The 25153-nt window shown below is 41.3% G+C and overlaps 1 protein-coding gene across 5 annotated transcripts in view; it reads right to left on the bottom strand.

The window, feature by feature from the left end:
* Positions 1–21629, bottom strand: part of Scml4 (Scm polycomb group protein like 4) — a 103194-nt gene extending 81565 nt beyond the window's left edge. Inside the window, exons 1-2 of one of the 5 annotated variants that reach the window (XM_058575242.1) lie at positions 21244–21621; positions 2972–3041 (exon numbers count right to left, since the gene is read on the bottom strand). The gene's annotated coding sequence lies outside the window, so the exon portion shown is untranslated. Of the gene's footprint in view, positions 1–2971; positions 3042–21088 lie in introns of all 5 variants that reach the window. The other 4 variants (XM_046430459.2, XM_046430455.2, XM_058575238.1 and 1 more) reach the window with 4 other exon arrangements.
* Between the last annotated feature and the right edge of the window lie 3524 nt (positions 21630–25153).

Here is a 25153-nt window from a genome sequence, read left to right as displayed (position 1 = left end):
ATGATATGTGCATATCTAAAATAAATATGTATACTTTAGAGCACATTTTTAGCTTATTGATTCAGATCTACCTGAGTACACCAGAAAGAAAGATGCTTGAATTCCTAACTTAATTCTTTGATAACCCAGCAACTAGAGTATTCGTTTTCTAATGCTGTCATAATTCATTACCCTAAATTTGGTGGCCTCATTCTCTCCCAGAAGGCCAGAAATTTGCAGCATTGTTCCTTCTTGGAACCTGAGGGAGAATCTGAGGCTCTAGTCCATGCCACTTTCCTGGCCTCTGGTGGTTGCCAGGGATCCTTGGCATTATTTGGCCACATCACATCCATCTCTTCCACCTTTGTACATGGACTGCTTCCCCCTTCCTGCCTCTGTTGTCTCCACGTGGACTGAATATAATGACACTAGTCATTGGATTTATGCCCCACCCCAATCCAGTGTGAAATTGTCTTAACTAATTACATCTGCAGAGATCTATTTCTAAATAAGTTCATATTCTGAGGTTCTAGGTAGACACGAAGAAGGCACTGTATTCAACCCAGTACAAATAGTAAACATCAATCAACCTTCTCATTGGGAGAAATACCACCTTTTAACAGGGATGGTGGTATGTTAATGAACTCACATATAAATTTCTGTAGAAGTCCTTTGCCACCGTTTAGAAGCCTTTTATGGCTCTATCTTTGAGAAGATAAGAAAATCTGAGAGGATTTCTTGTAATGTTGGCATGATTTTTTTTTAAGCTTCCAGCTAATTTGTGCAACAAAAGTTTTCCTTTTGAGTTAAGATTTTCATCCCCCACCCCCCCTCCTCCAGATTGAACCCAGAGGTACTTCACCACCAAACTACATCCCTGGTCCTTTTTTTTTTTTTTTTTTTTTTAAGGCAGGATCTCACTAAGTTGATTAGGGCCTGAATTGTTAAGGCTGGTCTTGAGCTTGTAATCCCCTTTCCTCAGCCTCCTGAGTGGAGTTGCTGGGATTACAGGCAAAAAAAAATTGTCTTAATTGTGGTATCATTTACATACAATGAAACTCACAGGTCTTAACAGTACAATTTGAGTGTTAACAAACATATTCACAAAATGTAATTCATACCCCAATCAAAATACTGAACATTTCCATCACCTTAGAAAGTTCATTTATGCTTCTTTCCAGTCAACCCTGCTCCTCCAAAGGCGACTGCTATTCTATTTTTTTATCACCATAGATTAATCTCATCCATTCTTAAGCTTCACATAAATGGAGTCATACTATGCATACTCTCTTGCATCTGGCTTCATTGGTTCATAATCACATTTTTGAGTATACAGTAGCCTCACTCTTTTTGTGGCTGAGTAGCAGCTCACTGTATGAGCAAGCCACAGTCTGCTCATGCACTCATCTGTTGATGGACATTTGGATTTTTTCCAGTTGTAAGCTATTTTTTAAAACTCTACCAGCAACATTACCACTCAAAGCATCTGTGGATAAATGTTTTTATTTTCTTGGATAAATACTTAGGAGTGGGTCATAGATTAAGTTTATGTTTAACTTTATCAAGAACTACCATGCAATTTTCCAGTAATGGTACCATCTTCACCCCCACTGGCTTTGTAAGGAAGCCAGTTGCTCCATACTGTGACCAGTGTTGGCACTGTCAGTCTTCCATGTTAGATCTCTGGTAGGTGGAATTTATTTTGCATCTCCTTGATGTGTAGAGATGTTGAGAACAGTTTATGTGTATATTGGGCATTTTAATTTCTTCTGTTTAAGTTTTTGTTTTAGTCTTTTGCCCAAATTTTTATTCAGTTGTTTGCTCTTTTTCATTATTATTATCAAGCTATAGGAGTTCTTTATAAATTCTGGAGACAGGTCCTTTGTTTAAAATATATAATGCAAAACATCTCTCTCCTTCTGAGGATTGCCTATTCATTTTCTAAATAGTGTCTTTTAATGAGCAGATATTTTTAAGTTTTGCTGAAATACAATATAGCAACCTTTTATTTTATCATTAGTGGCTTCTGCACCATCTCCAAGAAATTTTTCACAACCCAAGATCATGAAGATGTTCTCCTATATTTTCTTCTAAGTTACAAGCTTTGCTGTTTTACCTATTACAGTTTGAGGTCTGTGATTCATCTTAAATTAACTATTGTGTGGTGTGAGATAAGGTTCAGGGTTCATTCTTCCCCTGTACAGATGTGCAATCATTCCAACACCAGTTTTCCAAAGATGTTTCTGTCTCCATTGAGTTACTTTAGCCCCTTTATCAAAATCAATTAACCACATAGAATCAAGTCTATTTCTGGACTCTTTATTCTACTTCATTGATGTGTCTGCCCATCCTCATGCCAATACCAAATTCCCTTGGTTGCTATACCATTTTAGAAAGTCTTCTTTTTATTCGGTACTAGAAATTGAACCCAGGGATGCTTTACCACTGAGTCACATCCCCAGTCCTTTGTTGCTTAGGGCCCCGCTAAGTTGCTGAGGCTGGCTTTGAGATCACAATCCTCCAACCTCAGCCTCTCAAGAGGAAGTCTTGAAATTACATATGAGTTCTTCAACTTTACTTTCCTTTTCCAAGATTATTTTGTATTTTAATTTTTATATAGTGAAAAAAACTTGTTGGCATTCTAATTGTAAATGAATTGAATCTATAAATTAATTTGGGGAGAATTGACATTGAACCATATTGAGCCTTGTAATCCATACTGTGGTATTTCTCTCCATTTACTTCAGATACCTTGAGTTTGTCTCAGAAGTGTTTTAGTAGTCTTTGGTGTAGATATCTTACACATATTTTGTTAAATATATTATGAAATATTTGGGGGGTTTTGATGTTATTGTGGATGGCACTTTTATTTTATTTTCCAATTGTTTCTTTTACACAGAATAACAAAAAGAAGACCCAAATAGCTACAAGACACACTTATTTAAAATTGCACGTTGGGCTGGGGATGTGGCTCAAGCGGTAGCGTGCTCACCTGGCATGCATGCGGCCCGGGTTCGATCCTCAGCACCACATACAAACAAAGATGTTGTGTCCACCGAAAACTAAAAAATAAATATAAAAAAAGATTCTCTCTCACTCTCTCTTTAAAAAATAAAATAAAATTGCACATAGGTTGCAAGTAAAAGACCAATAAAAGACACTGTACAAACACTAATCACAAGAAAGAAATTTTTTTCAGAAATAGAGATAATAAAGAGAGTCAAATCATCAAAAGACATAAAAATCTTAAATGTGCATCACAATAACTGAGTTTCAAAATACTTGTAGCAAAAGCTTACCCAATTAAGGGGACAGACAACTTTGCAATTACAGTTACAAATTTTAACCCTGTGCTTTCAGTAATTGATAGAACAAGTAGACAACAGTTTATGAAGATACAGATGATCAGCACTATCAACCAAATTAAGTAATATTTATAGAACACTAAACCTTCAACTACAGAATATTCTTTCTTTTCAAATACACACAGAAAATTAACCAAGATCAACCAAAATCTGGGCCATGAAATGAGTCTCAATAAATTTCTCAGTACAGATCAGAAAGGGCTCTTAGAAGTTAATAACAAAAACAAATCAGGAAGACACCAAATATGGGAATTTTAAAATATTCTACCAAATAAGCTTTAGGTTAAGGAAGAAATCATCAGAGAAATCAGAACATATTTTGAAACTGATGGAAAATGGAAAGAAAAACCCAACATAGTAGAATTTAGGGTTTTAAATATGCATATGAGAAAAGAAGAAAGATCTAAAATAAATTATTTAGGTTTCTACCTTAATAAAATAGAAAAAGAAGAGAAAATTAAAGTCATAGTAACTATAAGGAAGGAAGCAAATTAAATTAGGAACAAAAAACAATGGACTAAAAAACACAATAGAGAAGTATCAACAAAGTCAAAAATTGTAAGGGTTCTGTACTAACTTATTAATTTCATTTTAAATCCGAATGTGTATGTGTGCTCAACTCGTATAACTCAAAACTATAATTAAAAAATTAAAAAGTCTGCTACAAAGTTAAGACCTGGCAGAATGCCAACAGTTGCCTAAGGTCAGACCCCAAGGCAAACTAAGCTCCAGGGCTCTGCCAATGCATTTTAATTTCAGCCTTTCAGATGCAGGGCATCTAAAAGAGAGTTTGAATTATAGTTCAGTGGTAGAGTGCTTGCCTAGTATCTGTGAGATACTGGGTTGGATTCTCAGCATGGCATATAAATAAATAAATAAGATAAAGGTCCATCAACAACTTAAAAAATATTTTTAAAGAAAAGAAAAATGGTTTGAGGATGTGGCTCAGTGGTTGACCACCTCTGGGTTCAAACCCCAGTACCAAAAAAAAAAAAAAAAAAACTAAAAACATGTTCAAGAGAAAGAGCAGATTGAAAGAATGTCTTGGGGAAGGTGTTTGAGTTGGAATGAATCTCAGAGGCAGACAGGGTAGCCAGAAAGAGGGGAAAGGTTTTACTTTTTCTGGAAAGGAAAAGAGGGAGGCAGCCTCAGATTTATTAAATGGCACCTGGAGTCTGAGTTGGGGCTTATATATCAGCTCAACGACTCCTCACCATCAGCTGTGCTGTAGGCACTGCTGCCATGTTACAGGGAGAGAAAAGTGAGAGCAAGAGTCTGAGGACGAGGGGAGGACTGGAGAATTCTGGGGAATTGAAGCAGGGGCAGGAGACATGGAATCAGAATCAAGGGTGATGTAGCCAAAACCATCTGGTGTAGTCAAAATCTTTGCCAACCTCTCCACTGAAATGTTATGGTTTGGATGTGAGGTGTCCCCCAAAAGGTCATGTGGGAGACAACGCAAGAAGGTTTGGAGGAGAAATGCTTGTGTTATAGCCTAATCAGTGAATTAATCCCTGATGGGGTTAACTGAAGTGCTAGGGTGTGGCTGGAGAAGATGGAAATTGGGGAGCGGCTTTGGGGTATATATTTGTGTCTGGCCAGTAGAGTCTCTGTTTCTGCTTTCTGATCACCATGATGTGAGCTGCTTCCCTCTGCAGTACTCTTCCGCCATGATGTTCAGCCTCACCTCAAGCCCCGAGGAATGGAGCAGCCAGCTGTTTATGGACTAAGACCTCTGAAATCGTGAGCCCTCAAATAAACTTTTCCTCTTTTCTAGTCAGATCCTTTAGTCACAGCAGGAAAAAAAAAAAAAAAAACTGACTAAAACATGGACCATCAGCTCCATGAAGGCAAGTATTACATCCTTCTTCGCCTTTATTCTAGGACAGCACCTAAAATACATGTCAATAGACATAAAGGAAATATGAATAAATGAGAAAAGCTTTTCAACAGCATGCTCATTCTCACTAATTGTGAGGAGGATTGAGATCCTGTCTTTTAAGGTAGCATGTCCTGTTCGCAACTAAAAGGCTCAGGGGTCACTCCAGGTAAACTGGGCTGACTGGGCTGCACAAAATAACCACACAAGAGACACAAATACCTTTTTATTTGGGGTCGCTGTGACGGCTCCTCGGACCTTAAGGGTCCGCAGGAAGAGAGAGAGAGAGAGAGAGTACGCGTTGACCCCTTTGATTGAAGAGAAGCTATTCATGTGAGGCAAGGGGTCAGGTTTCACGGGGCTGAGTCTATCTTCCTGATGTCCACTGTCAGCAGGTTGACTGACATCTAGGTAGGCCACACCCAAGGACACAGTAGGAGAAGGGGACACACACAGGCACTTCCATGGAAGATCTGTCCTAAACAGGGCAAGGGGTTATATTACAAAGGATCAGGTGAGCTTAGCTTCACTTATGGGGCTGTAGGAAGCCACGCCCAGGCAAGAAGACACAGTCAATGGAACCCTAGAAGAGCGGGGCAGTCTAGCAGCATGGGTGCCTGACACCACATCACCCAGCAGGGGAGTTAACTCAATCAAGGGCGACGTTGGTCTCCCACAATGTTCTGCCATTTTAATATCCCTGATTAAATAAAGGTGAGGGATGGCAGCCACTGCAGGACCACTTAGTACAACATCCTGAAACTCTAAAACCGGGCTGATTTTACAGGCCCTGATGCTTCTGTTAGATGAAAGCTGTCCACCTACACCTGAAAACCCTGATTATGCTCAGACCCAGCCAAAGCCACATTTTCAACCTGATTCTATGTTCTTTCTGAGACATAAAATGTTAACATTAGCTCAGCAAAGATCGATGTCAAATTTCACATATATGGTGAGCTCTTTTATGGGCCCTCGGATCTGAGAACACACAGCTGTCATAACATTGGCAGGGAGACCTGATGAAAAGTCAGCCTGGCTCTGAAATATCATACTCCTGATGACCATAAGGACAATGGCTTTGGAATGCGACAGACATTATCTCTGGGGAAAACCAGGACAAGTGGAAATCAGAGAGCATGAGGCCATGGCTGAGTTTTGGGCCTGAATATTCCTATCAACCTCAGAAGAATGTCTAAGCAGAGAACCCTTCTTTTCTTCTCTTTCCCCATTGAAGGACTAGAGACCCTTTATTGCTCTAGTGGACCCTCACCTGCCCTCAGCCCTCTGCAGGGGCCATGTAAGTTATTCCATGTGCCTCACCTACCACAGGTGCTCCATAATTATTCATTGAGTCCACTGATGCACTAACAGATATTAGGAACACCACCAACTCTTTCTACTTCTCCTCTGACTTCCTGAGATGCAGTGACCATCAGACAGAGCATAACAGTGGCTCGGTTCCTTCATACTAGTCTCTGGAGGGACCCAGTACTCTTTACTGGAAGTCTTCTAGTACTTACTATTGAGTGGGCCTCCAAAGCCAGCATTCATGTTCCTGAACCATCACAGAAATAGATGGCTTTGAATATTAAGTCTCCCATCCTGGTCTGAGGACCTCTTACCTCCATTTAATCCCATCTCCCAGCCCCAGAACTAAAAGTGAAAGAGATGGGGACAGAGACCACTAGGTCTGATGAATCTGACCTTTTTTGAGGCTACACACTGCCAGAATCCAAGGGCAACAGACAGTTGTTTCTCTCAGTTCTCTGCTCTTTCCCCATGTGGTGTCTACACCTTCCAGCCCTACCTGTGAGAACCAAGCAGCCTGCCTGATGGGAGCACTGGCTCCCTCCCCCTGGGCTCAGGTGCTAGCTGGCAGCCAGAGAGCCCACATCAGCCCTGGGGGAGGGAGAGGAAGGAAAACGAAATGAGTCTTCAGGGACTGGAGAATATTTGGTGAAATGTTCCTAAGCCTTTTCTGCTTAATACCCATAAATTTCAGGGACCAGGTATGCTAACAGCTTTTGATTTATGATGTCTTTATTTTCACATCGAATTTAAGTCAATTTATGAAAGGTAGCAAGAGTAAAAGAAGCCTTTAAAAAAAAAAAATGCTTTGGGAATCCATCATGGGTCAAGCCATTTCTGTCAATCTCTGCCTCCACTTCGTTAAAACAAGGGCTCGGGGTGCTGACAGCTGGGCAGCTAATTACTGTTGGACTCTGGCCCACCAGCCTCCTCCCCTCCTGGAAACTCTGCTCCCCTCCCCCAGGACCCTGCCTTTGGCAAGGCCTCTTAATGACTGCTGAGGGCCAGGAGGAAGGCCTGCCTTGGGTACATTTGGTGGGGACAGGTCTCACTCAGCTGCCATGGCCTAGAGATATTCCCAGGACCTCTAATTAAAATGCCTGCAGCCGAACCTCTGCGCTCCCATTTCATTGCTCAGGGGTTACAAGGCTCCCGCTAATGCTGAACTCAAATTAACAAAACGCTGCATCAGCCTTTCTTGCCCCATTACAATGTTATTGTCATATTTATTAGCGTGATTCCCTGTAGGTCACTGGTAGGAAGATCTGAAAAGTGAGTTAAGCATTCTCCTCGGCTATATGGGGAAAGTGCTTCACCACCTCCCTGCGGCCCACAGAAACTTGGTTTGCAATTTGTGTTCACAGAGACTGCAGGCTGGAGACACCGCTCGGCTTCTTGCACTGGTTGGGGACTAGCTCTTTCCAACTGTAATTATCTTCCATTCATGCTACTGTAAAATGACTAGGTTGCTGCCACTGCTTTTATTTCAAAGAACAGTTCTATTATTCGTTTACTAAAATTTACAATCTACAGCACTTCCTTGAATTAATTATAGTCTGAGGGGAAAATAAACAAACCTCACTGATCACATTGATCTAAATCACATTAGCCTAATTGCGTGATGTTCAGAATTAAGTTTACTTTTGCACCTCTTGCTAAATTACTCCCACCCTCCTCAGGTCTGAATGCCTGCTTCCTCGCTGGTCTGGAGGAGGCATATGTTACCCAGAGGAACAGGAAAACAGAGGAGGAAATCCTCCTTGGAATGTTTGACAAGGAAGGAAAGATACGTTACTATTACAATTTGTTCTTGGCAAAGGGACGTACACCCCAACACATTCCTCCCTGCCACCAGAAACACACTCTCAGATCCTGCAGCAAGAGAAGATTAAGAGTCTGGCTACTGGGGCTGGGATTGTGGCTTAGTGGGTACATGTGAGGTCCTGGGTCGATCCTCAGCACCCATAAAAATAAATAAATGTATTGTGTCCAACTATAACTAATATATATATATATATATATATATATATATATATATATATTTTTTTTTTTTTTTTTTTAAAGAGTCTGGCTACCGTATATGGTCTTGAAGGACACATCAAATTTCATCACATGAAGAAGCGAGAGAGAAGAGAATTCCAGGACACAGAGAGAATTCCAGGACACAGAAAGAAAAGATGAAAAAATACAGAGGCTTGAGAATGTGTGGAGAAGGCAGAAGGCTCAGGTGGCCTTTTCTTTTCTATTTTCGAGTATGTTTTAGAATATGTGTAAAATATTAACATGTATGTATGCAATCTGAATATACATGGAACGGAGATGCATACTCAAGAATGCATATTATAGTAATACAAATATTGTGATGATTTAATGGAGAACATGGGCAAAAAAATTGACAACCACCAATGTAAGCAATGGACTCTCAGGTAAGCAACTGAATGACCAAATCAGGGCTCTGGTTTGCATGATGGTATCCCCTCCAAACTTCATGTTGAAACTTAACCCCTGATGCAACAGTTTTAAGAAGAGTGACCTTCAGGAAGTGATTAAGTTATGGCAGTCCTGTCCACACGAATTTGCTTCCTTATAAAAGGACTCGGGTTGAAGGGAGCGCTCTCTTGCTCTTCTATCCCCTCTGCCATGTGAGGCCACTGCATTTATCTCCCCTGGAGGATGCACCATCAAAGCACTATCTGAGAAGCTGAGAACAGACCTCACCAGGTACCAGTCTGCCAGCATCTTGATCTTGGACTTCCCAGTCTCCAGAACCATAAGACATTAATTTTTTCATGTTTAAAAATTACCCAGTCTAAGGAGTTTTGTCAGAGCAGCACAAACAGACCAAAGTAATCAGATCTGTGTCTCACAGATATCCTTGGAGCAATAATAAGGTGGGTGGCAGGGAGGAGAAATTAGAAGCAAAGAGGCAGAGCAAAAGTGGCATGGCTGTGGTCCCCGTGAAGGGTGCTATGAGGATCTGAGCAAGGGCAACAGAGGAAATGGGGAGAAAGGGGATACAGGAAACTCTCCTGAAAGTAGCATCTATTAGACTTGTTTTCCAACTTGAAGGCATGGAAGAGTATGGGATTCTAAAACATATCTTGGATAACTGAAGAACAGTGATACATTTTAAAAAGACAGAATATTCCAATGAGAAGGGGGTAAATGATGAGTCTGGTTTGGGATCTGTTGAGTTTAGGGTGCCTGTGGAAGATGTAAGCAGGGATGACCATTAAAACAGTTGAAATTCCAAACTGGAGCTCAATAGGGCTAGCCAAGAAAGCCCTCAGGTTCATAATCCATCTCCCCTCCTGTCCATACCTCCATTGATGCACCCAGAAATCATGGGAGCACCTCTGTACACCAGGCACCCTGAACATGGTCAGTGGCAAAGGGGTAGTTAACAAGCAGAGGCTGTTCCTGGGCTAATAGGGCAGAGCCCTGGTGCTAGCCACTGTTGGCACTAGCTCAGTCCTAGAAGCTCAGTCTTGATACTTCCCAGCTGGGAGGTGTGAGGCTGTCACTATTGGTAAGAACCCAAAGCCCAGGGTGCTTATTCTCACTCTTCTCACCGTGGACCACTGCATACGGCCTGCCCCACCAGGTGGGGCCAAGAATCTACTGGAAATCCTCAGTTGTGGGTATCACTGAGTGACATGTGGATAAGAAATTCACCTTCTAAACCCCCAGGATCACTGGTCTAGAGGTAAGGTGGCTCTCCCAAGGCTTCTGCCAGTGTGTGAGATGTCACCCATAATAGTGATAGGCCAGGGTCAAATTCAATTCACACCAACAAGTGTGTGGGTTTGAGTCATATAAGAAACACATTTTCACACCTCTCCATGCTCAATCAGCACATCTTGTCCTCTCCTCAAGTTAAGGTGTCTTCACATACTCAGGTTCTTATTGACAATGGGATTCAGGAATGCAGGACTTTTGTCCTAACCCTTGCACTGTCACTGACGCAGCGAGATATTTAACTCAGGGTATCTCAGGCTCCAGGAAATGAAGCTTGTTAACCAGCTTATGGGGAGGTAATCCAATTTTAAAACATTAGAGATTTAAAATTTGGGCCCTAATAATTATTGCCCATTTCAGCAAGTTAATCTCTTAAGAACTGGAGGAAAAAGAAAACCTAATCAAAGTTGGATTAATAATTTTCACTTAAAGAACCCATATCATCAAGAATCCCCCTTCCAGTTGGTGCACCAAGTATCTTAGGCTGTATCCTGACCCCTGAGCGAGGTAAGACACACAAAGAGACCTGACTCAGCTATCGGAAGATCTGAGGTGCCAGACTAACACCATCAGTACAACCCCTTTTGTTGGGGTTCATCAATTTTAGGGCTTTGTGAACCTGTACTGTGCAGGGAGGGGAGGGGCAGAAGTGGAGAGGGGGATATAGAGAAATTCCAGCTGCCTTTTAAAAGGGATTTGGGGACATCAAGACTACTTCTCTGCTCTGGGGGACAGTTGGAAGCTTTGTGAATCTCTTGGCTGTCTAGAGTGAAGGTACAGGAGTGTGACTGGCCTAAAATTCTAAGAATTGTTGGTAATTTGATAAGAGATAAGAGACCACTATGAGACAGATTTACCATTGATAGTTGTTATGGTTTAGATATGAGATGAGCTTTTGGGGGCAAAAGCTCATGTGTGAGAAAATGTAAGAAAGTTCAGAGGTGAAATGATTGCATTATGAGAACCTTGACCTAATCAGTGCATTAATCCACTTGAATGGATTAACTAGACGGTAACCGTAGGCAGGTAGGTATAGTTGGTGAAGATAGGGAACTGAGGGTGTACTTTGGGGTATATGTTTAGTCCTCAGTGAACTGAACACTCTCTCTGTTCCCTGGTTGCTATGTTCTGAGTCACTTTCCTTCTCCACACTTTTCCACTATGGAGCAGTATGGCATGATAAACCATCATCTGGCCATATAGAAAGACTTCATTTTCCTAACCCTAGGAATAACTTTATTTTGTGTATGAACATAGTATATGTCTTCATCTGTTTTCTATTACTATAACAAAACACTTGAAGCTGAATAATTTCTAAAGAAGTTTAATTAGCTTATAATTTTGAGGCCCAAAAGTCCAAGATTGGGTAGCCCCATCTGTGCAGGCAGGCCCTCTAGTGAGGGGCTCCTTGGCTACAACACATTGTGACAGTTGCATCATGGCAGGACCATGTGTGAGAGGGACTGATCACATGGCAAGACAGGAAGTCTGAGAGATTCAGGGATCCATACTTGCTCTTTGCTTTTGTTTTTTTTCCCCATATTTTTTTTACTGGTGCATTATAATTGTGCATAATGGTGGGATTCATTGTTACATATTTGTACCAGGCTTCCTCTTTTTACCAGGTTCACCATTTTTATAAGAACTTTCTCTACTGGCAATTTACTAGGGTCCCAAAAGAACTACTCTAATCCCTTCCAAGGGCAGCATCCCAATGACCTAATTGTCTTGCCCGAGGCCCACTTCTTAAAGGTCCCAGTACCACAACACCCCCCCCCCCCTGCGCAGGACAAGCTCCCAGTACATGAAACTTAGGGGACACACTGGAACCATAGTTAAACCATAGCAATGTATTTCTACTCAACAATAGACTTTGTGTTTTCAGAAATGCAATTAGTGTATACAATGAGAGAACACTCTTCTTTATTTTGTGCAGAATTCCAAGAGTTATCATTTTGGAAAACCGTGTCACAGGTAGCTCCTGCTACCTGTTTTAGACTGCACTAGAAGGTACAGCTCCATTCTTGGGAGCAACTATCAGCACCTGATCGCATAAAATTAAACTCATATTTATTAAAATAATAGTTCTCCCTGAAAATGCATACTTTCTGATGGTAACAACTGTATATCCTTCAGCGTGGGGGTGGGGAGTAGGTTACTCTGGACATTATGTGGAGTAGGGAGTGGGTCACCTGCACCAGAAGGAGTTTAGGAATTACTTTGCTTTCATTCCCATTTATATTTCAATTAGACATCATATTAATTTTTCTTTTCTTTTTATACTGGGCATAGAACCAAGAGCTTCTTGTAAGCTAGGCAAGCATTTCACTACTGAGCTACACCTGCAGCCCTAATGTTTTCTTAAATGACAGGTAGGGGCAGGTTATGTTATCTGGGAATTTCACCTCAGGGTTGTAAACAGGGTGTTAAAAATGTTAGTAATAAAAAAGGGAGGTTGAGTCTGACAGGATGGAGAGCCCACTGCTTTAAAAAAGAAAAGTTTGCTGTAAACCCAAAAATGCCTTTTCAAGTGGAAACACCAGGGAATCATTTCCTTTCTGGAACCTCCTGGTCTTGGAACTGCCCAGTCTGGCTGAGCAGGAGCAGCTGGCTCTGAGGTATGAATGAGCTCTTTCTCCTCAGCCCTTGCAGGTGAAATCCCCAGTCCATTTCCCAAACTAGAAAAGACTTGGCAAACTTTATATGGTCATGTGGTTCTCAACAAGCTATGTAGCAGAAGCCTCAGTTTCCCCATCTATGTGATGGAGATAAAAACAAGCCTTCCTATGTTGACTTCCTGTGTCCATCAAACAGGTATATTTAGCTTCCCCCAGCCTCCTTGAGTATATGGCACTCAATAAATGCAAGCATGGATTTATTACCACTTGTATAGCACTTCAGGTTTACTAAGCCTTTCTCAATATTGTTTCTTTTTAGAACCTGGGCAATGGGGGCTGCCATGGAGATCCATCCCCAGGAAGGAAGAGAGGTTCCAGGAATTTCGGGGATGTTCCAGTACTGGCTCTGACCACACTGGTAGCCAATTAGCTGGCTTTTGGAATTGGAATCTATGTGGCTCCAAATGGAGATGTATTCTGTGCAGTTCTGAGGATAAAGTGGGTCCTTAGAAGATGTAGTTGCCAGAGAAGGACGTTGGGGGAAGTACAGAAGTGAAAAGCTACTCTTGCTGACAACTGGAGCATCCTAACAATGGAAAGGTGGGGGCCTGACCTTGTCCTGGGAGGGATGCCTTCAAACCCATCTCACCTGGGAATCTGGGAATCACTTGTAGACCCTGCTCAGAGTGTAGGCTTTTGCTTTCATGTCTTTATTCAGTTATCAGATACTTTACCCTCAAGGTCATCATTTAGGTCATTATTTTAACCTTTCAACTTCTACAGAGAGGTAATCTGTCTGGGGCTTATGTGGATCCATGGGCCCCATATAAATTCTCCTTACCCTGCCCTAAATCTGTGTTCTCGGGGATGAGAAAGAGAACCTCTGGAAACTGGTAGTCAGTACACAAAACACATGAGCAGAATACAGGAAATCTGCACCAAAGGGATTTCCTTAGCTTTGTCCACGAAGCCACAAAACCTCACAATGTCCTCTGATAAAAATCTATGAGGTCCTTGGTCCTACTAAAATTTTTTTCTCTTCAGGCATGAAAATGTCAAATATAGTCTTAAGAAGTAACCTGACCAATTTCAGAAATATATATATATATATATATATATATATATATATATATATATATATATATATATATATATATAGTAAAAACTCAACTTAGCACTTGATCTAAAAAAAGATTTGGGCTGTTTCCATAGAAGTGTATGTCAAACAAACCTTTTTAAGGTACTTTATCCTCAGTCTGCTATCAGGACACTTGAAGTTGCTTATTCTTCACTGAGTTCATGCCAAATGACTAAAAGGGAGGGCAACAGTCCTCTATGCTATCACATGTCATTGGCCCCCACACATTCCTACACACATCACACCCCAAATTGAGTTTCTGACTTCACATCCCTGGGGAGAGTTTATACTCACCTGGTCTCATTTAAAGCAACACACACTCATACAGCCTTTCACTCTGGGACCAATTAACCATTTCTACATCAGATGCTAACATAGCCCCCACTATACCATTTGCCTTCTTTATTTATAATATTTAATATTCATTATGTTACAAATACTTTTAACAAGGGCTATATTTTCACACTGTGGGTGGTGATTTGAGGCATTAGAACCAGTTTCCCCCCACTATTTCTAAGCTTTGTTTGTAATGTGCACACCAAAGTTATGTGTGTGTGTGTGTGTATATATACACACACCCACATACACATGCATACATACATATGTGTATACATACATACACATACATATATATGAATATATATCCACTTGAAGCTTTTATGAAAATGATGTCTTAAAAGTGATACATTCAGGGCTGGGGTTGTGACTCAGTGGTAGAGCGCTTGCCTGGCACATGTGAGGCACTGGGTTTAACTCTCAGCACTACATAAAGAAATAAAGAAATAAAACCAAGATTTTGTGTCTATCTATAACTAATATATATATTTCTTATTTGTTTTTTAAGTATAAATAGACACAACACAATGCCTTTATTTTTATGTGGTGCTGAGGATTAAACACGGGTCCCGCCTGCGCTAGGCGAGCGCTCTACCGCTGAGCCACAATCCCAGCAAAATATATATTTTTTTAAAAAAGTGATACATTCAATTTATACACAATGGAGTATTACTCTGCATTAAAAAATGACAAAATCATAGAATTTACAGGGAAATGGATGGCATTAGAGCAGATTATGCTAAGTGAAGCTAGCCAATCCCTAAAAAACAAATGCCAAATGTCTTCTTTGATATAAGGAGAGTAACTAAGAACAGAGTAGGGTCGAAGAGCATGAGAAGAAGATTAACATTAAACAGGGATGAGAGGTGGGAGGGAAAGGGAGAGAGAAGGGAAATTGCATGGAAATGGAAGGAGACCCTCAGAGTTATACAAAAGTACATACAAGAGGAAGTGAGGGGAAAGGGAAAAATAATACAAGGGGGACAAATGAATGTCAGTAGAGGGGGCAGAGAGAGAAGAGGGGAGGGGAGGGGAGGGGAGGGGGGATAGTAGAGGATAGGAAAGGCAGCAAAACACAATAGACACTAGTATGGCAATATGTAAATCAATGGATGTGTAACTGATGTGATTCTGCAATCTCTATATGGGGTAAAAATGGGAGCTCATAACCCACTTGAATCAAAGTGTGAAATATGATATATCAAGAACTATGTAATGTTTTGAACAGCCAACAATAAAAAATTAAAAAAAAAAGTGATACATTCAAATATGCTCAAGCACATTTTGGCATCTGAAAGGGAGAACTCCCAGCACAAGGGGCAACACACAAAAGACTGTTGGACTGACCCCTGAATCTCAAGGCAAACTCCCCTGGTACATGCAACAGTGGCAATAGCATGAACCAAACTTGCTCAATTATAACCAGTGACCACAGACTGCTCACAATTAAAACATGACAGACATCTGTTCCCACAGCTCTGATCAATATAGCCAGCACCTCATCCAACAGTCTCTTTGGAATAAATAGCATGTATCAATAGCTGATTGATAAAAATTTTCATATCATCATCATTTCCCAATAATGAGGATACTAGAGCCTAAAGAATTGTGGGGAAAAGAGGTCAGCCTCTTTTTTGAAAGGCCACGAGGAAAGAGAAGGATGCTTAGAATCTTATAGAAGCTCAGAAATGGTTTGACCCAAAGAAATTGTTTGAGTCACATGACCTCCAAATTCTGGCTCCTAAACCAGAAGTATGAATGCCCCAGAACTGGCTTACACCTTGTGTTTTTCTCTTCAGTTCTTCCTTTCCTCATTCGCCAAGACAAGGGCTGCCTGTCAAAACAGGATGCAGATCCTGAGGCCAGCCCCAGGCTGGCTTGGAAGCTGTATCCAAGGCAGAACCTCAGACATAGCCCTCAGAGAACACACTGGGCTGGTGAGAGGGCTCAGGGCCTGGCTCTGGCCACCAAGGAAAAACACACTCCTGGTATTCAACCCTGGTTTTCTCATCATAGCAATAATGTCCCAGAATAACCTATGGATAAAAGATGAAGGAAAAGGAGGAAATATTTCCTTCAATGCCCAAAGAAAAGGATCCATAGATCTAGAAGCTGAGAGCCATGTGCTCTTGTTAGCTATTATTGAATCTTTTCTAAAGCGCACCTGCAGATATGCGAAGGAGAGGAACTGTCAAATCCTCATTGAAAAGGAGAAGGACTAGGTCCCTCTGCTGGGTTTTATTACAGTACCTCTTTGTTTGGTGCCATTTTCCCTCCTGGACTTAGACTCAATTGGAGGGTCTAAGTCCAATTCTTTGCTTTGCCCAGCTCAGCATTTGTCCCCAAGTTTACTACCTACCTTAACAAAAGGCTGCCCATTTCTTTAATATTACTTCCAAGCCATCTGTTTCTGACTGGGAAGAATGAGGGCTTTGGGGTCTATAATAATCAGCACAGGAAGAGAAAAGGGGCAAAGGTTTTTGTTACCAAATATTCAGCTCTCAAAAGTTGAGTCACCATCACAGAGCCAAGCAGACAACATCACCGTCTTTCAAAATACAGCACTGACACTATTTTTCCCTGGCACATTAATGTTCTCATGACAGCCAACTCCATTCCTCTGCTTCTGTGTTGTGTGCATTCTGGAAAAAGCAAGACCGCTCACTCCTCAGCCTTCCTCAAAGGCAGATGGCACCTGGCTGCAGGAAGGTGCAATCATTCTCGGAAATCAATAAGGGTGGGACCAAGTTCTGATCAATAACTGCAGCTGCCAGAAAGAAAAAAAAGCACACCTGCCCCTCCACAAACAAAAATTTAGGTAGAGTGTGCCTGAGCTGGGGGAGGAAAGAGGAGTATATATAGTTTCACATCCCTGGATTCTACATAAAACTTAATTGATGTAACTGGTACAAACCATAGTAATCTCAGGGCAGTCTGCCATGTGGATCTGAGAATATACTCCCATGACTCCAGGGTGTCACACAGACTCAGTGGAATGACTTTTCAGCTTAATATAAAGTGAGGACTGCCACAGGGTGATAGATTCCTTTCTGCTTTCAAACAGTAGCCCAAGAAGCAATCATCCCAAGAAGCAATAGAGGTGTTTTATCTCCTCAGTGATGGCAAAGGGACCCTCCTGATTGCAAGCACTGATTTATTCCAGAATGCAGGAGTGCTGCTTGCTGCTGGTCTCTACCCCACCGGCCTGAAGGCAGGAACATTCTTGGTTCATACCTATGTCAGAACTGCCCGCCTAACCCAGCAGGAAGCCTTGTCACTAGTATCCCGTCCTGTCTTGGCTGAGAGAAGCGGGAGCCCCGCAAGACTAACGCTTGAAGAATCCAGTGACTTCTGGAAGGGTGATTTGCATCCCTTACCACTTGTCTGCCAGCCACTGGGGCCATGGGGCTGCCCCTCAGGGCTGCCCACCAGTGACCAGCAGCACTGGAAAGCTGTGTGTGTGTATCTGTCTGTCTGTCTAAAAGGTCCGTATGGCACAGACTGCTCTGAAATGCCTCTTCAGACATTACTTGGTGTAAATCAGGGTAAACTCAATTCCAAACCGACTGGACACATCTAAAATGGCCCTCCCGCCCACAGCTCCTCTTCTCCAACTCTCAATCTAAATCTCGGCATCTGACAAACCACGAGTGAGCGTTTGCAGAAATATGAGGGAACAAGTCCTTGCCAGAGCTGAAAATGAGATGAATGCAGCAACAATGGAAAACACTTAGCACCCCGTGGGCTGGCAGCCAGGGCACCGGACCTGGTGTGGGCGCACCAACAAACACAGGATTCACCACAGCGATTTACAGCTGAGATTTATAGCAGGGACCAGAGTGCTGCGCTCCTGCAGATGCAGAGGTTTTCAGAGAAAAGGTAGAAGAGGAAAAATGAAGAAAGAAAGTGACAGATTCAAATGCAAATCAAATATTCTGAGCTACTCTTTTGAGCTCAGAAATTTTACCGTGATTTGGGTGATTTCAATGGTCTTTGAACCACATTGGGAAATGTCAGAATAGATGTTTGAATTAAAATCCAGTGGGTTTGCCAAAGGACCAATTGTTAAAAATTGGCAGCATTCCAGAAAACTTGCCAGGCTGCATACTGCCCGAGGCTCAGAGAATTGCTAATTCCAGAGAAAGTTAATTATCACCTTATTGATAAAGGGGTAATTTTTAAAGCTTGTGGTGTAGCTTTTGTGACTCATTAATTAAAATTTAGGGTAATTTACTAGACACCCTGGTGGCTTCTGTTACATTATATTTGTACCAAAGTATTTGATTTTTCTCCCAAGAGTGTTTCAAATCCCCCTGGCCCCTCCTTACCTGTCATCTGTCTTAGAAGGAAAAAAAAATAAAAAACGTGTAAATCTCAAACTAGCCTTTCAGGAGATGGCAGAGTTAAGAAATAAGATGTCTGAGGATGCATTTTTTAAAAGCTCCTTCTTAGAAATGTCAAATTTGCCCACCAATAGAAAGAAGCTTGTGTGCTCACAACCAAGGAGACTGCTTTCACAAACACCATCCCCAAAAACATTAGGCTAGAATTTACGTTTCTTGATGATCAGATTGCAAGAGGGTCCTTCTTCATTTCCTTTCTCCCTCCATCCCCAAATAAAATCTCAGGGATCAGTGGGAGAAGTAAACTGGAGGTACTTGGAATTCTGAAGCTCTGAGCTTTACCCACCACCTCCGTCCAAAAGTCACAAGGGATGCACCTAGGTGTGTGTCATGTGCCCTGGAGTCTTGCAAAATTGTCAACAGACCTATGAAATGTTCTAAACTTTAACTCCCCAGATTTACAATGTAAAGGTTATTCCTGTCTGAGCATTTCTTATTATGATTTCAGAGAACTTCAGTTATGTTTCCTTAAACTTACTGAAGTAATTGAGATCTAGAAATGAGACTAAATAAAAGCCACCACATTAGAAGAGGTTTGAAGCAATCTGTTTGTGATTTTTCCCATTCTTAAGAGTTTTTAAAAATTTAAAATTTCTGTCCTTATCCTTTCGGAGTATTGCCTGATTTTTTTTTTTTTTGGTCATTAGCAAATCTTATTGAACATTTTAATAGTCATCACTTTTTTGAATTTTCATGCCATAAGTTCTGAGGGCAGGGTCACTGTATCTGGCTCATTTCCCAGCAGCTGATCAGCTCAGCTTACCTGCTGCTAGAGGCGAGCAGCGACCCCCACCCGGGGACCCAGCACCAGAAAGTGAAACTGCTTAGCTGGTTTCGCTGGGCGAAAACACACCACCAAAAGCAAACACCCTACAGAAGCAATGCACTTTTGTTTCTTTTATTGTTTTTTTTTGTCTTGTTATTACTGTTCTTTGGCTTTCTCTCTTTTGCAACAAAATAAAAAGTAATCTGGGTGCCACAGGAGAGAAATTTAAACATGTCACACATAAAAGAACGGAGTTTTTGTGGGATCTGCACTTTTTAAAATAATCCCATAAATCAAACAGACTGATCAATTTATCAAACCGAACACAGAGTTCCTCCACATACACAATTTAAAGAGTTAAAGAAAATGCATTTATATTTTTTAAAAATATGTCACAAATGTGTTTAAAAGGTAGATTTTGAAGCCACCAAACAACTTCTCTAAAACAGGGGTTCTATATTAACATTTTGAGTTTTGACAATCACTCGGTACTATTCAAACAATCCCTGTTTTCAAGATAGTTCTATCAAGCAACACAAAATGAGTCCCACGCAAATACTGCTCTGAGTGCCTTTATATTTTTTATACTTTTATGATTTTATTCCATATATTCTATCTTCAAAAAACAGTCTCAAGAAAAGAAAGCAACTTATGTCCCTAACTCTTCAAAAATTGTTTCTGTGGTAGGAAAGGAAGAAAAAACAGTGCACAACAAACACCTCAATTCTGAAGCGCTTGGATGACTTTCTCAAGAACCACAGTGCCTGAGACAACTAAAAAGCCTCTTTCTCAGAAAGCTGATTTTCTAATCCTTTTGAGAACTGTCATAGAATCCAGAAGTAACACGACCAACCACTCTCATTTACTGTCACAGATAGTGGAGAAAACTTTGATCAAACACATCAGTTTCTGGTAAAATGATTTACTCTGCAGCCGCACCTTACACTCCCCGGCAGGTCCTGTCCTGCCAGCAAGAGACACAGAGAGGACATCTCAGGCTCCAGAGGGAACATATGGAGACCAGTTCAGATCACATAGTGCTCCACCTGGGAAGGAGATGACTTTGTACTTGAACTTGGGAAACTATCTCTAACACTCCACGGTCATCTGGATTAAAACCAGCAACCAGCAATAAACACTATTCTCATCTGTGACTGGTAGATTAGGAAAAACCAACACAAAGACAACGCGGAATATTCCATCCGGGATGTTCAAGATAAAAATCAATTTAAAAACAACACTTTGACTGTTCGTAGTACACCAATTTTAATAATCAAATTTTAGGTAGATATTTTAATCTCAGGACACACTATAATTTTTTTTAATTAAAAAAGCAGAGCAAAGAAAAATTATTGCGGACAAAAAAGCTAGCCAGTTAATTTGAGTTCACATTTGGAATAAAAATAACTTTCTATGTATTTAAATGCAGAGTTAAAACGTAGTGAATGTGTATATATCCAAAATTTATAAACTGTATAGTTCTATGCCACATCTTTCTTCCTGGGTCCTGGTTAAGAAAGCAAACATTGTATTTTGAATAGGAGGAACTGAAGTTTACCTGCTGGACTCAGTGGTTTTAGTGCAGGACACCGTGCATTGCCATAGGCAGGCTTGCAACCCAGAAAAACTAGAATAGGTCTTCTGTCGTGCTGACAGCTAGAAGAGAAGGATCCCGTGTCAACGACACACCCTCCAATTGTGCATCTCCCTTACCTACAGCTTGTTCACCAGAGCCCTGATCAGGGTGTTGACCAGGCCGGGAGTGTTGACTCAGAAGACAGATGACTTTCGGCACATGGGAACCGAGTATTGCAAAAGCTGTCTTCCACCCGTGTGCTAGTAGCTCACAGTAAGTCTCCAGCAGCCCTGCTCTCCGGCTGCAAACATCTCATTAGACTAATGCATTCAGCACAGGCAGAACACTCGATTTACCATAGCTACAGCAATGAATTTCCATTACGATGACAGCTTCAACCACATCATGTCCGGAAAACCAGCCAACCACTGGCTTTTAAAGAACACACACATTTTACATGCAGAAAATGAGGCCTGTGTGTGTGCGTGTGTGTGTTTCATGTTTCCTTCCTCTTAGCAGCCCAACTAAGAGAAATGTGCAATGTAGCTTTTTGTCGACACGAGCTGCAAGGTAATGACACTTCTGCTTCTTTGGTAGTTACGTCCTTGTAATAACCTGAATTATGTCACAATTGTCAGAATGGGTGTTTCCAACATTTCAGTTTTCATTACCCCTCCTCTGTTGCCATAGAAACCAGACTGTAACATCATCTCTTTGTCCCAGTCCTGCAGCAGTGAGGGCCAACACTGGGCTTATAAGATAGTGGTGATCTGACAGAGTGAATATTTGACTTCAGACAAAAAAATAAAATAAAAAGGGAAATGTTCCAACGACATCATCTTTCAGGGGAGCCTGTGTGTTCACCACAGAAGTGAGCCTGTGCAGGTGAACACACCATGGCTGTACATATTAACTCTGCAGCTGCCCATAACACCTGTGTACAGGTCATTAATACTGAGCCTTGACTTTGGCTCCAGAACTGTGTGTGTAAGTGCATAAGTGTTTCTACACTCCCAAATATGTTTGCAGCCTGTGTAGGGTGGATGCCCCTTCTACAACAAAAAGGGCTTAGAAGATAGCCTTGCTGCCTTCTCTGGGACAAATCAGTTTATACTGGTGAAGGGACTTGTTCTTGTTTCCTTTTGCAGAATATAGCAAGGCTCCCCCATTGCTCATTTCATTCTCTCAGGGTACTGGGGTATTCACAAGTATTTCCTACAAGATGAAAAGCAACCCACACAGGCTTATTCCTGAGGATGAGCTGCGAGCACGTTCAGCCAGGACTAAATATCAACCAGCACTAATTAAGGCTTGGGCTTAGGCCACAACTTGGTTAGCTACTGAGAATATTAAAAAATGCAATACAACTTGAGGTTTTCCTGAATACACATGCAAAGTCACGCTAGAAAAAAAATACATTTCTCTCCTCTAATTACGAAGATAGGGGAAATTAATTTTTTTGAAGTCAAAGCATTGCACTTGTTAAAAAGCAATCAACCAATCATCCAATTTTGTTTTATGTGGGAAAAGGCAGGTCTGGTAGTTTTTCATTTGAGTCACTTCATATAAGTTGATTTCATGAAAAAAAGGAAGAGGAAAGGGTGGGAAGGAAGAGGAGAAAAGAAAGTAGAACCCGCTGGATGATTTAACTTTGGCCTGCATTTGTGAACCCTGTTGTGGTTCTGCCTGTGACTCATACACAATCCTACACCACACCAGCTGTGAAGCCCCTTCAGTGAGCTGAGACACTAGGCCAGGCTTCATTTTAAAAATTTTCTTCTGATAAATAAAACAAATCTTTCTGAAAGAACCCAAACTATTCCCCATTCTTATTTAAAAAGCAGGGGGTGGGGGCTTGACGAATCTGTCCCCCAAAAAGGAGTTTCTCATTTTCCTGCCCAGCTTTGAGGGAGTTTCTGGTCTCCATCTTTGGAGTCCAGACTTCCTTGTCCCCTCCCAGATGTCCTGTCATCATGCTTGTCCTTAAGTGAGCTGTGCCTGGGATGTAGTTTTGCCATCTGATAGGTCAACTTGGCAACTTGGCAGTGATGCCTACAACTGAAGCTAAATTAAGCTGGTTACCTTTAAAAATGTGTGTGTGTGTGTGTGTGTGTGTGTGTGTGAGAGAGAGAGAGAGAGAGAGAGAGAGAGATGATAGATTGACTAATTGATAGATCAATCCATCTCATTGGGATTTCTTCCTTTCTGCAACCAGGACATGTTTGTTTTTAAGACATAGGTTTAATTAAAAAATTAAACCTATGTTTTAAAAACAATCCTAAATATTCTTAATTCCAAGAAAATTTTAAGTTGAACATGTAAGAGAAAAAAAATTGATAGGATGTCAGGGATAAACTAAGAAAAGGGGACTCCTCAGACCTAAAATCTCTAAATCGTCTACATTCTGATGACAATCAGGTTGCTTAGGTCGTGCCATGTTAATTTTCTTTGGCACTGTGGTTACAATTCTCCCTCAGACCAATGAAGCTTGCTCCACTCTTCCCCCACAAATGTCACCTGAGTGGTGCTTAGCAAGAGGTGACCAGAAAGCAGATTAATTTGCGAGGTGTCTCCAATGCAAATCTACTTAACAGTTGTCCACAGTGGAAGACTAATCTTTCTGTGGGTTGCTGGCAAAGCCACCATTCACATCAAAACCATCCTTTGTTCTCAAAAGGTGTGTTTTCCAACTGGAGCATCAGGTTGACAGGACTCTGCCTTGAACTAGGGTCAATTCTGTTGCAGAAAAACCTTGGTTACCATGATAATGGCTAAGATTTACTGAAGAATTACAGTTTTATACAGTATCCCATTTACAGCTGTTGGTGTTATATATCATTTCAATATTACGGATAAAGAAACTGAGACCTGAGCATGTTAAAAAAAATTACAGAAGGTCACATTGCTCAGAAATGGTAGAGATAGGATTTCCTCAGGCAATCTGTCCCCAAAGTCATGTGCTTAATCATCCTACCACCTGGCCTCCTGGCACAGCCTCTTATTCCATCTCTGCCATTAGCCCAATGATGTCAGGTGAATCACTGTCTTTCTTTAAAATGGAGGGGGAAAGGTAATAGGAGACCAGAGCATCTCTGTGGTCCCTCAGGGTCTGATATTCTCCAGCCCTTTGGCTTTCTTTGCCAGGGTGGAAGGCTGGAACAGACCCACATTTTGGGTTGGAGGAGTGCTTCCTTGTGGCTGAGGCTACAGCCACAATTACTAAGAAGCCAAGAACACTTTCTCAATAGGATAAGACTTGGGCAACTAGTGCTTTGGACTGTCAATTTGGGGCAGGAGTAAAGAGGAGAGAACGTAGAGAAAGAAGGAAGAAAAGCCAAGATTCTGTTCCTGAAGCAGGAAAGGGAGACCCAGCCTCCCAGGTAAGGAGCCCCACATCTTCACTTCTACATTATTCAACACACTTTGCCTTAAGAGTCCCTGAAAACTTAGGAACCCCCCCTTAGGGCTATGGAAAGTGTGAGGCTTATGATTATTACTTTGCCAAAGGGGAAACAGAAGGAGCAAATGTTAACTTGGTTAGTCCAGGTAAGAGTGGCCTTCAGATTTCTTGGTTCCTCAGACTGTCACATAAAGCCCTGACATCCGTGGGGTTTGAACTACTCAAGCAGAGACATTTCAAAATTAAAGGCAAAACTGGTCTTTGTAGTAAGCAGCAACTGAGCGTTTGATAAAAAGTGGGTTACCTAAGTAAATATATCATATGTCCACACTACAGAGTACACGATGTAAGCTCTAGAAAGGAGGTCACAGAAGAACATGGAATGATGTGAAAAACAATGTTTTCAGTATATGATGGCTAAAAAACAATTGTAGTTTACAAAATAATATGCAGAATGGAATCTTACTTTGAAAAAAACAATGATTTGCAAAATATGGAAATTTTTGTCTCAAGGTCTGGTGGTTTGGTGGGAGCATAGCCCAAAGATCCTCATTCCAGGCCACTGTCTGGTAACTGGACTAGTATGGAGAGGGCATACCAACATCATCACTTTTCCTCCCTTGCAAGGCTCTAAATTCCAAGATGGC

The sequence above is a fragment of the Marmota monax genome, unplaced genomic scaffold (genome assembly GCF_021218885.2).
Source record: "Marmota monax isolate L192 unplaced genomic scaffold, Marmota_monax_Labrador192_F-V1.1 WCK01_AAM20220418_F8-fsc00013, whole genome shotgun sequence".
Taxonomy (NCBI): domain Eukaryota; kingdom Metazoa; phylum Chordata; class Mammalia; order Rodentia; family Sciuridae; genus Marmota; species Marmota monax.
Note: the sequence above shows the minus strand (reverse complement) of the source record. Positions and strands in the feature narration are given on the sequence as shown.